General features: G+C 38.9%; 1 protein-coding gene across 3 annotated transcripts in view; it reads right to left on the reverse strand.

Annotated features, from left to right (window-relative positions):
• Positions 1-13,297, reverse strand: part of SMYD3 (SET and MYND domain containing 3) — a 294,583-nt gene that overhangs the window by 34,640 nt on the left and 246,646 nt on the right. The gene's annotated exons all lie outside the window — the stretch shown is intronic.

Raw genomic sequence — 13,297 nt, forward strand, 5'->3', positions numbered from 1 at the left:
TTTTAAGAAGAGTTTTAGATGAATAGGAGTGCTCGAGGAAAAAATGAGTAGTCATGGGACTGAAGAATTGGCAGAATACACTGACATAATCTATGTCAGTAGATTAAGCTATGAGAGTAGAGTAGCTATGAGAGACTTAAAGAAAGACAATGATGATACTTCAGGTATTGAAGTATCATGGATACACTAAAGACAATGCACCCCTACTAGTGTATATTAATGTATTGTTCTATATTGTACATAGTGTCTCTGAAACACTATTAGTCACTATCAAGAGAGGCAACCAGTTAAAAAAAACCTTACTAAAACCAAAGGAGAAAGTTCTTTGACAAAGCTTAGCTTTGTCTGCTTTAGCAGGGATTTTTAACTTGCTCTGCTTGTCAGCAGAAAATAATAATCCATGAATGATGATCATGTGAGGTTTACAGCAGATAAAATTCTAAAAAAAAAAAAAACCCATCTTCTCTGCCAGTACCATAATTTAAACAAAGGAGCTTAGGGATGGCAAACCAATTTTCATATCAATTATCATCCCAAGAGCACAAAAGTTAAGAGGTTTTAATCTGCATTTTCCACACAGTGAAGTTAATTATTGTGCATTCCAAAAAGGAAGAAATATACACCCGGAGCTCATATTAATTCCATGTGTAGCTTTAGTGCTGCTTACTATAGAGGTCCAAATGGAAGGAAAATAGGTGAACTCTTATACTATCTCAACAGTTTATTGCATTAAATGGGTTCTCAGGCTTCAATTATATTATATGTAAGGAATTACAAAGAAAGTAGTGTTCCTTTTAAAATTTGCAAATGGAATTGCCAAAACATAAACAATCTGATCGCAATATGTTCACCTGGAAATAATCTTGTACAGAATGAAAGCACATAAAGGTCAGCAATAGAACAATAAAGTTCATGCTGAAGTACCTATGTCAGTTATGTTAATCGTACAGATTCAGACATGTTAAACTTTGCATATAACAGGGATGAGTCAAGTTTGGCCGTGATCTAACTATGCTGCCTTCAAAGGGCACAGGATTAATTACATAGGTTTTGATTTAATGTGCCTTTTTTAATTTTGAGAAGACATGTAGGAAATGTACTGTAATTGAAAGACTAGAAAGCCAGATCTACATGGTGCATGATCAACCAACAAAGGGAACTAGGGTCTAAAATGGACATATCAGTGGTGGGTTTCTACCAGTTCGCCCTGGTTTGAGCAAACAAGTAGCGGCGGGAGGCTCCGCCCACCTGCCTGGATGTCATCATGGACACTCTGTGCATGCACAGAAGGTTCTGCACATGTGCAGAAGCGCCGCGCGCAAGCTCACATTTCCAAACCAGTAGCAAAGGTAAGTGAAAACCACTACTGGGACATATCCTACAAAGTGATTCTTTCATCTGCTTATTTACAGTCTATCTGAGGACAATGGAGTTACCATAGTTGGGCTGTAAAATTTAGATGGGCACTAAATAGCAACAAAGAGATTCTTTCTTCCTTTTTTCTTTCTTTTCTTTCTTTCCCTCCCTCCCTCCCCGTTTCCGATATTTTTTGCTTTCATCTAAATCCCGTAGCCACAAACAGTATCAAGAATCTTAATTAATTATTTCTGACAATGCAATTGACTCTACAAATTTTTCACAGAAGCTGTATACTATAGATGATGTAGCTACATCTGCTGTCCCCTTCTCTATATTTCCTGTACCCCGCAACATCGTCTCCCCAACCAAATAATTGGGTGGAGGAGATTATGAATACAGCATCAACTCCATGTGACTGGGAAACAGGTAGAAAAGTTTGCTTCCTTCCACTGTATCTCTCTGATGCACAATTATATTTTAAAGCAATATTATTGTTAGGCCACTAGAAAGGTAGCAGAACAAGAAAGCTTTTCAGGAACACTTTGTCCATTCATATAACTTGGAGGAGGGGTGGGGTTAAGAAGAAATATAGCTGCTGTTTCCTTAGGCAGAAGCAAAAAACCTCAAGTAAACTATGTCCCATCAAATGAAGAGAAAATGATAGCTTATGCCAAGGATGCCAAACATTTTTTTCATCCTTAATACCAGACTAAAAGAAATTATCTTTTTAGAATGTATGAGTGGCAAGGCAAGTTTCAGTTATGAAACATACAATAATACCTGATGTTTGTATTCTTATCAATGAGGAAGAAGACACTCTACCACACATACTGTACATACATTCTTCTTTAACGCTTTAGGCAGTATTTCTAATTTCTCTATGTACATGGTTGATTTAGGCACACTAATTTCTCTGTTGCTAGAGAAGGCCTTGTGTAATAGTCAAAAGACATCAAGCACAGAGATCAATGCAGATTTCCCACCTTGTCTATATCTTGAAAGGCCCGGGGCAAATTAGGGTGCTTTACCAGACACCATTAGCAACAAGGTTATTGATTTGTTTGTTAGATTTATATATTGCCTTTCTTCTGGGAGTTTAAGTTGGCTTCTGCAAGGATCACTTACATTTTATTCCCACAACAACCGTTAAAATAGATTGGAATGAGAGAAAGTGACCTGATACAAATGTCAACCAGTGAGTATCCGTGATTAAGAATGGACTTGACCCTGAGTGTTCTCAGTCCTAGCTCAAAACTAAACACTTCACTACAATTTACCTCCTACTTCATATACCTGAGATAGCCTTTTCTCCCTGGTAGTCCCAGTAGGTTTTCCCAAAATGGATTACCTTATTCAGAAAAAAAACCCCTCTAAAATATAACTGGTGAGATTGCCAAGAAAAATTAAATATTGTAATATTTCTCCATATCTGAGCTTCTCTGTAATATTAATCAGTTATAGCATTTGTTGTTCTTATTTTTGTTGTTAGTTGTGAAGTCGTGTCTGACCCATTGCGACCTGATGGACAGAGTTCCTCCAGGCTTTCCTGTCCTCTACCATCCTCTGGAGTCCATTTAAGCTCACACTTACTGCTTCAGTGACTCCATCCAGCCACCTCATTCTCTGTCATCCCTTTCTTCTTTTGCCCTCAATCTTTCCCAGCATTAGGTTCTTCTCCAGTGAATTCTTCCTTTTCATTAGGTGGTCAAAATATTTGAGTTTCATCTTCAGGATCTGGCCTTCTAAAGAGCAGTCAGGGTTGATCTCCTCTAGGACTGACTGCTTACAAGAGTTTATTACAAGAGACTAACATGGCTCTTCATTTATAGTGATTTTGCTGAGATAGGCATAGTGAAAGGCTAGAGATTTCAAGACTCTTCTCCCAGAAGCACCCTGAAGATTCGTGCTCTAGCCCTACCTTCTGGCTTAGGGTAGTGCCTTGGTAGTTTCTGTTGCCACCACCTATAGAATAGAGGTGTCTCACCTAGCATTCTTCTCTAACCTTAGTGCATGAAACACAGGATTGTCGAAGTTCATATTGCTTTTCTGGTGATTGAAAAGTCAAAATGAAAAAGTTAAAATAGTTTGTATAGTGCCATCTCTTGGCCAACAAGTATGGTGAATCAATTTACAATATCACAAGAGATAAACAAAATTAGGAAGGGTTTTAATTCCTGCTCAACTTTTTTAAGATCATACAAGGTTCATATTAGCGTATTAGACAGAATAAGTGAATCAGCCATATTTAATTAATTTAAAATAAATGAAGGTCAACACCATGGACCTTGAATACTTGCAGAACATCCCTTAGCATGCCTCTGAAAGGTTAGCTGCAGTCTTATCTGGAATATCCATGATGTAGATGAGTGGTACTGCTATAAAAATCTAAATGATTGAATATACCATTGATGATTAAAAATACTTGAAAATATCCTTTTCTGACTACCCAGAAGCTCCTGCTAACAATTTATTTTGCTGCTAAAATTTTATCCTGTTCTTATTTTCCAATAAAAATGCATATACTTCAACCCTTCCATAATGCAGCATGCAATTGAAGCAACAGGGTTAGCATTAAGCGGCTGGTTTCATTCATGAGCACAGCAAAGAACCACTGTCACTTCAATTCTATATCTATAAAGCAACCACAGGAGACAGTCAGTGAAAGAATAATTTCATCTTTTATAGAACAAGACTTCTATACAAATAAATGGTTTCACTAGATGTGCTTTAGAAAATCGAGCCATGTGATATGACTCTAGATACAAATATAAAATGATCCTGAACTAGAAATTGCAGAGACCTATTGCAGATATTAATAACGGCTTTAAATACATTTATTTCATTTAGCAGCTTATATTATAGGTAGGGTAAAATATGAAAGAATTCATTCAACAAATTACATTCTAGGTTAAGACTCTAACTAAACCTTTAGGCATTCAAAGAAGAAACAGAAAAATTAGGAGGTAAGGGGTGAAAAATGCTGTTTCAGCCTGAGAATAAATAGAATTTTTCACCTGGTAGAATCTTTAACTAGATATGCTAGGGAAGAAGCTGCCCAGCTTTTATTCAACTATTTGAATAGATGCCTCAGGTAAGGAAAAAAGAAACCTAAGTTATAAGGTATGGAAACAATTGTAAACTGCAGGTGGAAATTGGTTTCCCTAACTACAACAGCCTCTTTTAGGTAGCTGATATGCCAAAATGGCAAAAAAAAATTATGGCTGAGTGAAGAGGGCTGGGAGACACTTATTTTACAACATTGCATTGATATTTGAAAAGTGTCAGTTCTGCCAACTGTTTGGTTGTGAGAGCCTGCTGTATCACTTGCATATTCATACATATATGCTTTATTTCCTTGAAAAGCAACGAGCTCAGAAATAATATACAAAATTTTCTTCGTAGTTGGGAAAAACAGAATTATTACAAATTCCTTGAATAGTGGATTTTTTTCCCCTACATATGGCATTTTTGTTCAAGTATACATCATAAGCTCCAGAGAGGCCATTGTTCTATTTTAGTAAAAAAAAAAAAAAAAGATACTGAAACAAGCAGTATTCTATTTTTGTTCTCAAAAATGGAGGATGGAAAGTAGATAACTACAATGCGGAAATTGCCAGCATAAAAATACATTACATTTAAAGCTTTGCCTTAAGCAGTGTTGCTGAGGAACAAGTCTCCCTTGAGCTCCATGGATTTCCTTTCTGGAAACATACTTACAATTGTATTTTTTTCAATGTGGGTTTATTCAGAAATATGTCCCATTGTGTTTGGACATGCTTATTTGAAATTCAGAGTGCTAAGGCTGCAACCTAAGTATATTAATAGACAATATAGCAGCAAACTGTTCTGAACAGTGTTGAATGCAATATGGAACTTCTCTGGTTAACATTACAGTGGGGAAGAACTATGGTCTGTGGCTACCATGACTGCCCTGCTTATTCCCACATGAAAGTATTGCAGGCATAGAATTTACTTCGTGATACAGTACATGTACAGTTGCACGAGTCATAGTATTCCTGTGTTACGCACTTAAGACCAGAACAGCTTTATCTTTTTATTACAGAATACAGAATGACAGAGTTGGAAGGGACCTTGGAGGTTTTCTAGTCCAACGCCCTGCTCAGGCAGGAAGCCCTATACCATTTCAGACAAATGGTTGTCCAATATCTTCTTAAAAACTTTCAGTGTTGGAGCATTCATAGCTTCTGGAGGCAAGTTATTCCATTGATTAATTGTCCCAACTGTCAGGAAATTTCTCCTTCGTTCCAGGTTGCTTCTCTCATTGATTAATTTCGATCCATTGCTTCTTGTTCTGCCCTCAGGTGCTTTGAAGAATAGGTTGCTTCCTCTTCTTTGTGGTAACTCCTGAGATATTGGAACATTGCTATTATGTCACCCCTAGTCCTTTTTTTTTAAATTTGATTTATATGCCGCCCTTCTCCGGAGACTCAGGGCGGCTTACAAGGTGTTAAGCAATAGCCTTCATACTTTTGTATATTTATACAAAGTCAGCTTATTGCCCCCACAATCCGGGTCCTCATTTTACCTACCTTAGAAAGGATGGAAGGCTGAGTCAACCTTGAGCCTGGTGAGATTTGAACTTGCAGTAATTGCAGGCAGCTGAATGTTAATAACAGTGCTTTAGTCTGCTGCGCCACCAGGCTCTTTCATTTCATTGTAATTAAACTAGTCATACCCAATTAGTAGTGGATTCCACTTACCTTCGCTACCGGTTTGGAACCTTCTGTGCATGCCAGAGCATCTGTGATGACGTCCGGGTGGGTGGGCGGAGCCTCCCACTGCTGCCACTACCAGTTCACTCGAACTGGGGAAAACCGGTAGAAACCCACTACTGTACTCAATTCCAGCAACAGTTCTTTATATTTTTTAGCCTCCAGTCCCCTAATCATCTTTGTTCTCTGCACTCTTTCTAGAGTCTCAACATCTTTTTTACATTGTGGTGATCAAAACTGGATGCACTATTCCAAGTGTGTCTTACCAAAGCATTATAAAGTGGTATTAACACTTTACATGATCTTGATTCTATCCCTCTATTAATGCAGCCTAGGACTGTGTTGGCTTTTTTCGCAGCTGCAGCATGCTGCTAGCTCATATTTAGGTGATTGTCGACTAGAACTCCAAGATCCCTCTCACAATTACTACTATTGAGCAAGGTACCACCTATACTGTACCTGTGCATTTGGTTTTTATTGTCTAAATATAGAACTGTACTTTTTTCAGCACTGAATTTTTGTAACAAAGGTGACAAAAGAGCTGCTTCTTCATGACCCTGTTTCAAAGCACATTACTAGTTGGTAGGCCAGCATATGCAAAGCTCTAAAGGGTGTTTCTAAAACTCTGGGCACCTTGAAATGGCAATTTTAACTTTCTAACCTATCTTCTAACCCTAACTTCCTCATCCTCCCTCTCCAAGGAATAGTAGAGCAAGCTCAACGTAGCCCTGGGACCAAAGATCCCCATCTTGACCTCTGATACCAATTCCAAATTTTAAATATGTCACTGTATAACCACTTATAAGTGTACTTTCAAGCAAATATACCTAGGGAATTATCACAATTACAAAATGAATCTGAGAAAGAAGGAGAGCAATTTTCAGTAACAAGCTGTAACAGAGCAAAGATCTGAATAAGGAGGAATCTAATCCTGTCATGTACAGTAAATTTGGTATTTAAACCTGTTGACAGACATTGGGAGAAAAAATGGAAGGATTATATCTTTTGTATTAATAAAATCTCCCAAAGACGTATAATTTTTGCGATCCTGAATCATAAAGCAACTTAACTTTTTGTTAACGTTGTGAGTGTATACAGACGTCTGAACCTGTACCCCAATGCCCTACTGAACCCAACAAGACTTATGTCTAAGTAAATATTATAGGAGTGCACTGTCAAAGTTAATAGGAAAGAGATATCTTTTACACATTACACTTTGTAATGTTATAGTAAAACAATAATACTGTATATGAAGCAGCTGTCTTCTATGCAGCAGTTTAAAAGTATTGTGTTGCTAAATAGCAGAGATGGTATCTACAAAATGTAATAGTGTTTTTAAAAAGTATAATAGACTAGATTTTTTTTTTTGTTAAGGATTGGATAGCTTTGGATTTAAAGGAAGATAAGTTGTAATATTTAGACACTGGAGAAGTGAAAAGCAGATCAAATACAAATTGTTTCAAGTGTGTAGCTAGTGTTGACCAGTGATTTCATCTGGTTTCCTAAAGTGCTCTCTGTTGACAGCATGGCTTAGCTTGGGTGGTTGCTTAAATAGTGACTCTTTTGGAAAATGTGACCCCAAGCGCATTTGAGAAAACAAAGAATAACTCTGGCAGATTGACTGAGTTGTAGCATTTACTGAATTCTGTGCATTCAAAGAGTGATAAGGTTGAAAGGGAATTGGAAGGTCTTCTAGTCCATCTGCCTGCCCAGTGCAGGAATCCTCATATCATTATGGGCAAATCCAACATTTCTTGATCTTGACCTCCAGTGATGGAGCACCTATAGCTTTAGAAGGCAGGCTGTCCCACTGCTTAATAGCTTTTGCAGTCAGAAAACTCCCCTTTGGTTCAAGTTTGGATCTACCACTGTAAAGATTCCACCCATTGCTCCTTGTCTTACCCTCAGGTGCTGGGGAGAGTAAATCTACTGCGTCTTCCCTGTGATATCCCTTCATGTATTGGAAGACTGCTACCATGTCACCCCTTAGCTTACTCTTCTTTAAGCTAAACATAATGAACTCTTTTAATCACCCAACATCTCGCCTGGACTACTACAACGCTTTCTACATGGGGCTCCCCTTGAAGGGCACCTGGAGGTTCCAACTGGTCCAGAATGCGGCCGCGCGGATAGTTACGGGAGCTGCATGGCGCTCCCATACAATACCTCTCCCGCGTGAGCTGCACTGGCTCCCAGTGGTCTTCCGGGTGCACTTCAAGGTGTTGGTTATCACCTTTAAAGCGCTCCATGGCATAGGACCTGGATATCTTCGAGACCGCCTGCTGCTACCGATGGCCTCCCATCGACCTGTGCGCTCCCACAGAGAGGGGCCTTCTCTGTGGGGGCACCTACCCTCTGGAACCAGCTGCCCCCAGAGATAAGGAAAATCCAAGACCTTGGTGCCTTCCGCCGTGCCCTTAAAACTTTCTTTTTTCAGCAAGCTGGGCTGGCCTAACACTTTTTTAAAAATGTTTTTAATTGTTTTTAATTATGGGGCCAAATATATATATATCTTTTTAATTGTATTTTAATTTTTGTAGTTTATGTTTTTACTTTGGCTGTACACCGCCCTGAGTCCTCAGGGAGAAGGGCGGTATATAAATTTGATATAAAATAAAATAAAATAAATAAAATAAAATAAACATAGAATTTAGCCTTCAAAGCCCTTACCATATTTGTTTATCTGCACTCTTTCCAGTTCCTCAACTTCCTTTCTATATTGTGGTGACCAGAACACAGTATTCCAGATGTGGTCTGACTAGTGCAGCATAGTACTATCACTTTCTATGATCTTGATATTATACCTCTATTGATGCAGCCCAAAACTGCACTGGCTTTTTTGCCAGGAGCAGCACATTGTTGGCTCATCCTTAATCTGTGGTCTACCAAGGATCCCAGGTCTTTCTTGCAAGTACTACTGCCAGGTTCCATCTACCTTATACTTGTGCATCTGTTTTCAATTGCTTAAGTATAAAACCTTAAAATGCTTAACACTGAACAACATTTTGTTGGATAGGGCCCAATGTTCAAGTGTATCAAGATCTTTTTAAAGCTTGAGCCTGTTTTCATGTGTATCAGCAGTTTCTCCTGCTTTGTGACATCCTCCAGGCTTTGTCTTGGCTCTTTTATTTGTACAGACTTAAACATGTGAAGAATTCTGCATTTTTTGTTCATGCTCTTGTGCAATGTTGATGCAGGTTTGTGGGGCATTTGGCTACAAAGGCATACTTGAATTTAATTCTCGGTTTATCTGTTTATCCCTTTAGCACTGTAAGTATAAAAAGAAGAGTTGTTTTGCTGAGCAAGGATGTGAATATGATTCATGAATACCTTTTGTTCTGAATGTTTTGAGATGTAAATGCCGCCAGGTAGGTAGAGGATTGTTTTGCTTTCCCAAGGTGAGGCCTTTCCCTTCCCTTCCCTTCCCTTCCCTTCCCTTCCCTTCCCTTCCCTTCCCCAAATATTCTCATTCTGCCAGACATAAACTGCAATTTCTTCTTTTTGGCAGCCAGCTATTACAAATAGCCCATTCCTCCCCTATAAGTCATAATTTGGCAAAATAAATACTGGAAAGAATAGAGATGGTCCATCTTTTAACTGCCTTAACAGTTAGGCACATGGAATTTAGATTCCCCTTCATGGATTGCTACATATTAGTAATGAAGGAGTTACATCCCAATGATTCTATAAGCTATACTGTCGACACTGTACATTACCAGAAGGTTTATCCATGAAAAACAGGTCACAGGTAAAGGATCAGAATAAATATAATCCATTGGACAAGAAAATAGGCTATATTCATTCACTTCATTATTCCTACCCACCCCCCCTCAAAAAAAATCCAACCCATTCCAAAAGCACATTCTCAACCAAGACAGAATTGATATAATACTGAAAGATGTGTTCCCCAGCTCAGATGATATCCAGTAAACTACTGGAGAAGAGAGAAGAGCAAATACAAGTAGTTCTGTTACTTTTGATATGGCAGTGATGGCTAACCTTTTTGCCATCGTGTGCCAAAAGCGGGGGGGAGAGCGTGTGTGTGCCCACACCCATAATTCTATGTGCCCCGCCCCACACATGTGTGCGTGAATCCCCCGCGCTTCCCTCGCTTTTGGCATGTGATGGCACGGCGGGCCCGGTAGGCCCGTTTTTCACCCTCCCCAGGCTCCAGAGCCTTTCTAGGAGCCTGGGGATGGCGAAAATGACCTTCTCCACCCCCCTGGAGACCCTCCGGAGGCTGGAAATGGCCTGTTTGCTGACTTCCAGTGGGCCCAGAAAGCCCGAAAATCTGGCTGGTGCACACATGTATGCCAGAGCTGTGCTTGCGTGCCCACCGATATGGCTCCGCGTGCCACCTGTGGCATGTGTGCCATAGGTTCGCCATCACAGTGATATGGCTTTGTTGTTGTTAGTTGCGAAGTTGTGTCAGACCCATTGTGACCCCATGGACAATGTTCATCCAGGCTTTCCTGTCCTCTACCATCCTCTGGAGTCCGTTTAAGCTCACACCTACTGCTTCAGTGACTCCATCTAGCCACCTCATTCTCTGTCGTCCCTTTCTTCTTTTGCCCTCAATCTTTCCCAGCATTAGGCTCTTCTCCAGTGAGTCCTTCCTTCTCATTAGGTGGCCAAAGTATTTGAGTTTCATCTTCAGGATCTGGCCTTCTAAAGAGCAGTCAGGGTTGATCTCCTCTAGGACTGACTGGTTTGATCGCCTTGCAGTTCAAGGGACTCTCCACCACCATAGTTCAAAGGCCTCAATTCTTTGGTGCTCAGCCTTTCTTATGGTCCAACTTTCACAGCCATACATCGCAACTGGGAAAACCATAGCCTTGACTATACACACTTTTGTTGGCAGAGTGATGTCTCTGCTAGAGTAAGCCAAAAGGACAGCCATTTGCTGATATGCCCATAGGCTAAGGGAAGCTTCAATGCTACAAAGAATGCAATCCATTAAGAGTTGCCTTTAGCCTCCAGTCTTTCCATTTTCAGAAAAGGAGTCAACACAACTAACTATTTAATTGATTTCATTGACAATTAATTGCTCATATTTAGTTTAGTCTGTCAGGAAACTTGAGCGCCCTATGAGTGGGCTATAAATCATCAGCATAAAGAAAATTTCAAAGTCACCTTCCATTTTTAGCTACACAGAAGCTGATTATTGAAGATGCACCTTCATAATATTAAAGGTAAAATTTCATTCCAATCATTTGATATGATTTGGGGAACTGGGGACTGGAAAGCAGATGTCCTCATGTATTTAAAATAGGGTTTTTTTGTACTATTTCCAAGCACGACTCTAGTGAGTTACCTTGAGCTCAATGGTTCTCTTAAAAGCTCAGAAGGCTCCCTGGAGACTGAGAGATAACATCCACGCTTGGATTTCCTCCTTAAAGTCTCTGTCTTCTTCTCCATTCCTGGGGTAGCAATCTGACATAAAGCCCTCCCAGAGAGCATAAAATTGCAATATTAAGCTTTTAAAGTTTGGAGCTCTCTCTCTTTCACATTTTCTGTAATTGTTCATTTCTGCTGTATATTTTATTTCATGGAGGTTCTTCTTTTTAAGAACAAACCACTCTAGGAAAGGAACTGAGCTAAAGGAATGAATTGATTTGCATCAAAAATACTACAAAGCGGTGAAATTAAGTGAAGAGTACTTCCAATATTTTTCTTTGCATTTAATGGCAAGAATTTCTGAACCAGAAAAAAAATTGTTTCTTAGCAATTTGGGTAGATTGGGTATTCCTTACATCAGAGTTCCCGAATGTTTGGATTTATTTGTTTGTTTGTTTATCAAACTTATATAGCTGCCCTACTCATACCCATGTGACTCCAGGTGGTTTGACATAAAACCATAAACCCCATCCCATGGCAGCAACTACATTCCCATCTTCATTTAAGATCCCCAGGGGTCCCCTGACAAAACCAAGTCTTTAGGGCCTTTCAGAAAAAGAAGGTGAGGGACAATCATTCCTCCAGGGAATGATGCTTCATAGAGAAGGGGCCATGACCAAGAAGACCTTTTTTCATGGTCTTCCCAGGTAGACCATCCTTATTAGATGGGACCCGCAACATACCCTGCCTTCTCATTCTGGTGGGCTGGGCAGAAGTAATGGGAGAAGAGTGGTTAATCTTTCACAGAGTCTTTGACCAAAATGAGAATTCTGAGTACAGCTCACACAATTTTCCTTATGCATCAGGAAATAAAAAGAAATGTAATATTAAATGAAAAGTAAACATTTAGAGAAAAAGTTTTGGTGGGTTTTGGCAACTACATTCCTCTATTCATTTCAATCACTGTGAAAATTTTATGTCAAATTATCAAGCATAATATTTTAAAATGGATTGTTTTACATGTCCTAAGAATATTTTTATTTCAATTTGCTCCACCAAACACTTCCAACAATCACATCCTATTTTATAATGAGCCTTTTAATATTTAGAATATTTGCATATAGCTTATTATTGTTCCATAACTGATTCACAGTAAGTGGTCAGTCAAGGAACCATAAATAGTTCAATTCTTTGTAAATGAAGTTATATATTAAACATACATTCACATTACAACACAACAATTTGGGTAGACAATTTAATTATCTTGTGCAGCTGATCAGTTTAATCAGCAAAATGCTATGTATTTCTCGCTATTCTTACAACCGGCATGTAATTGAGTCATATCTCAAGCCTGATTCTTCTACCAAAATATTTACATAACCAAATGAATGTATTGCATTCTAAATAGCACTGTAATTCTATCATGCTCTGTTTCCCCCCTAGATCAATGCTCATTATTTGTACAGAAACTTCCATACATGACTTCCCATGTTAATTAACTAAGTACATGGTGGTTTAGTCCATTCATATTTTTTTCCTTTTAATATATTAACTGATCTCAGGTGATAATGCCACTGAAGAAGCTGAGCCAGTAGATGCCTTTCTACGTTCAGGACCCGGAATATGCAAGAATCACCAACTGTATTAATATTAGACCGGTACAGCAGAGGCACTTTTGTGTGCAGACTTCAAAACATAAAATGGATGTAATTTGGATTAAGTGTCAGAACTTTGATTTTACAATTATTCTAATTCCAATCCAAGGATTATATTGTAATCAAATCCTTGCTCATAACACAATGGACAGAATCCGTTCTTAATGGAGAGCTTCATCCCTCAATTGTAAAAGAAAAAAAGTAGTTGGATAG

Source organism: Pantherophis guttatus, chromosome 1 (assembly GCF_059756535.1).
Source record: "Pantherophis guttatus breed Tessera chromosome 1, ASM5975653v1, whole genome shotgun sequence".
Classification (NCBI taxonomy): Eukaryota; Metazoa; Chordata; class Lepidosauria; order Squamata; family Colubridae; genus Pantherophis; species Pantherophis guttatus.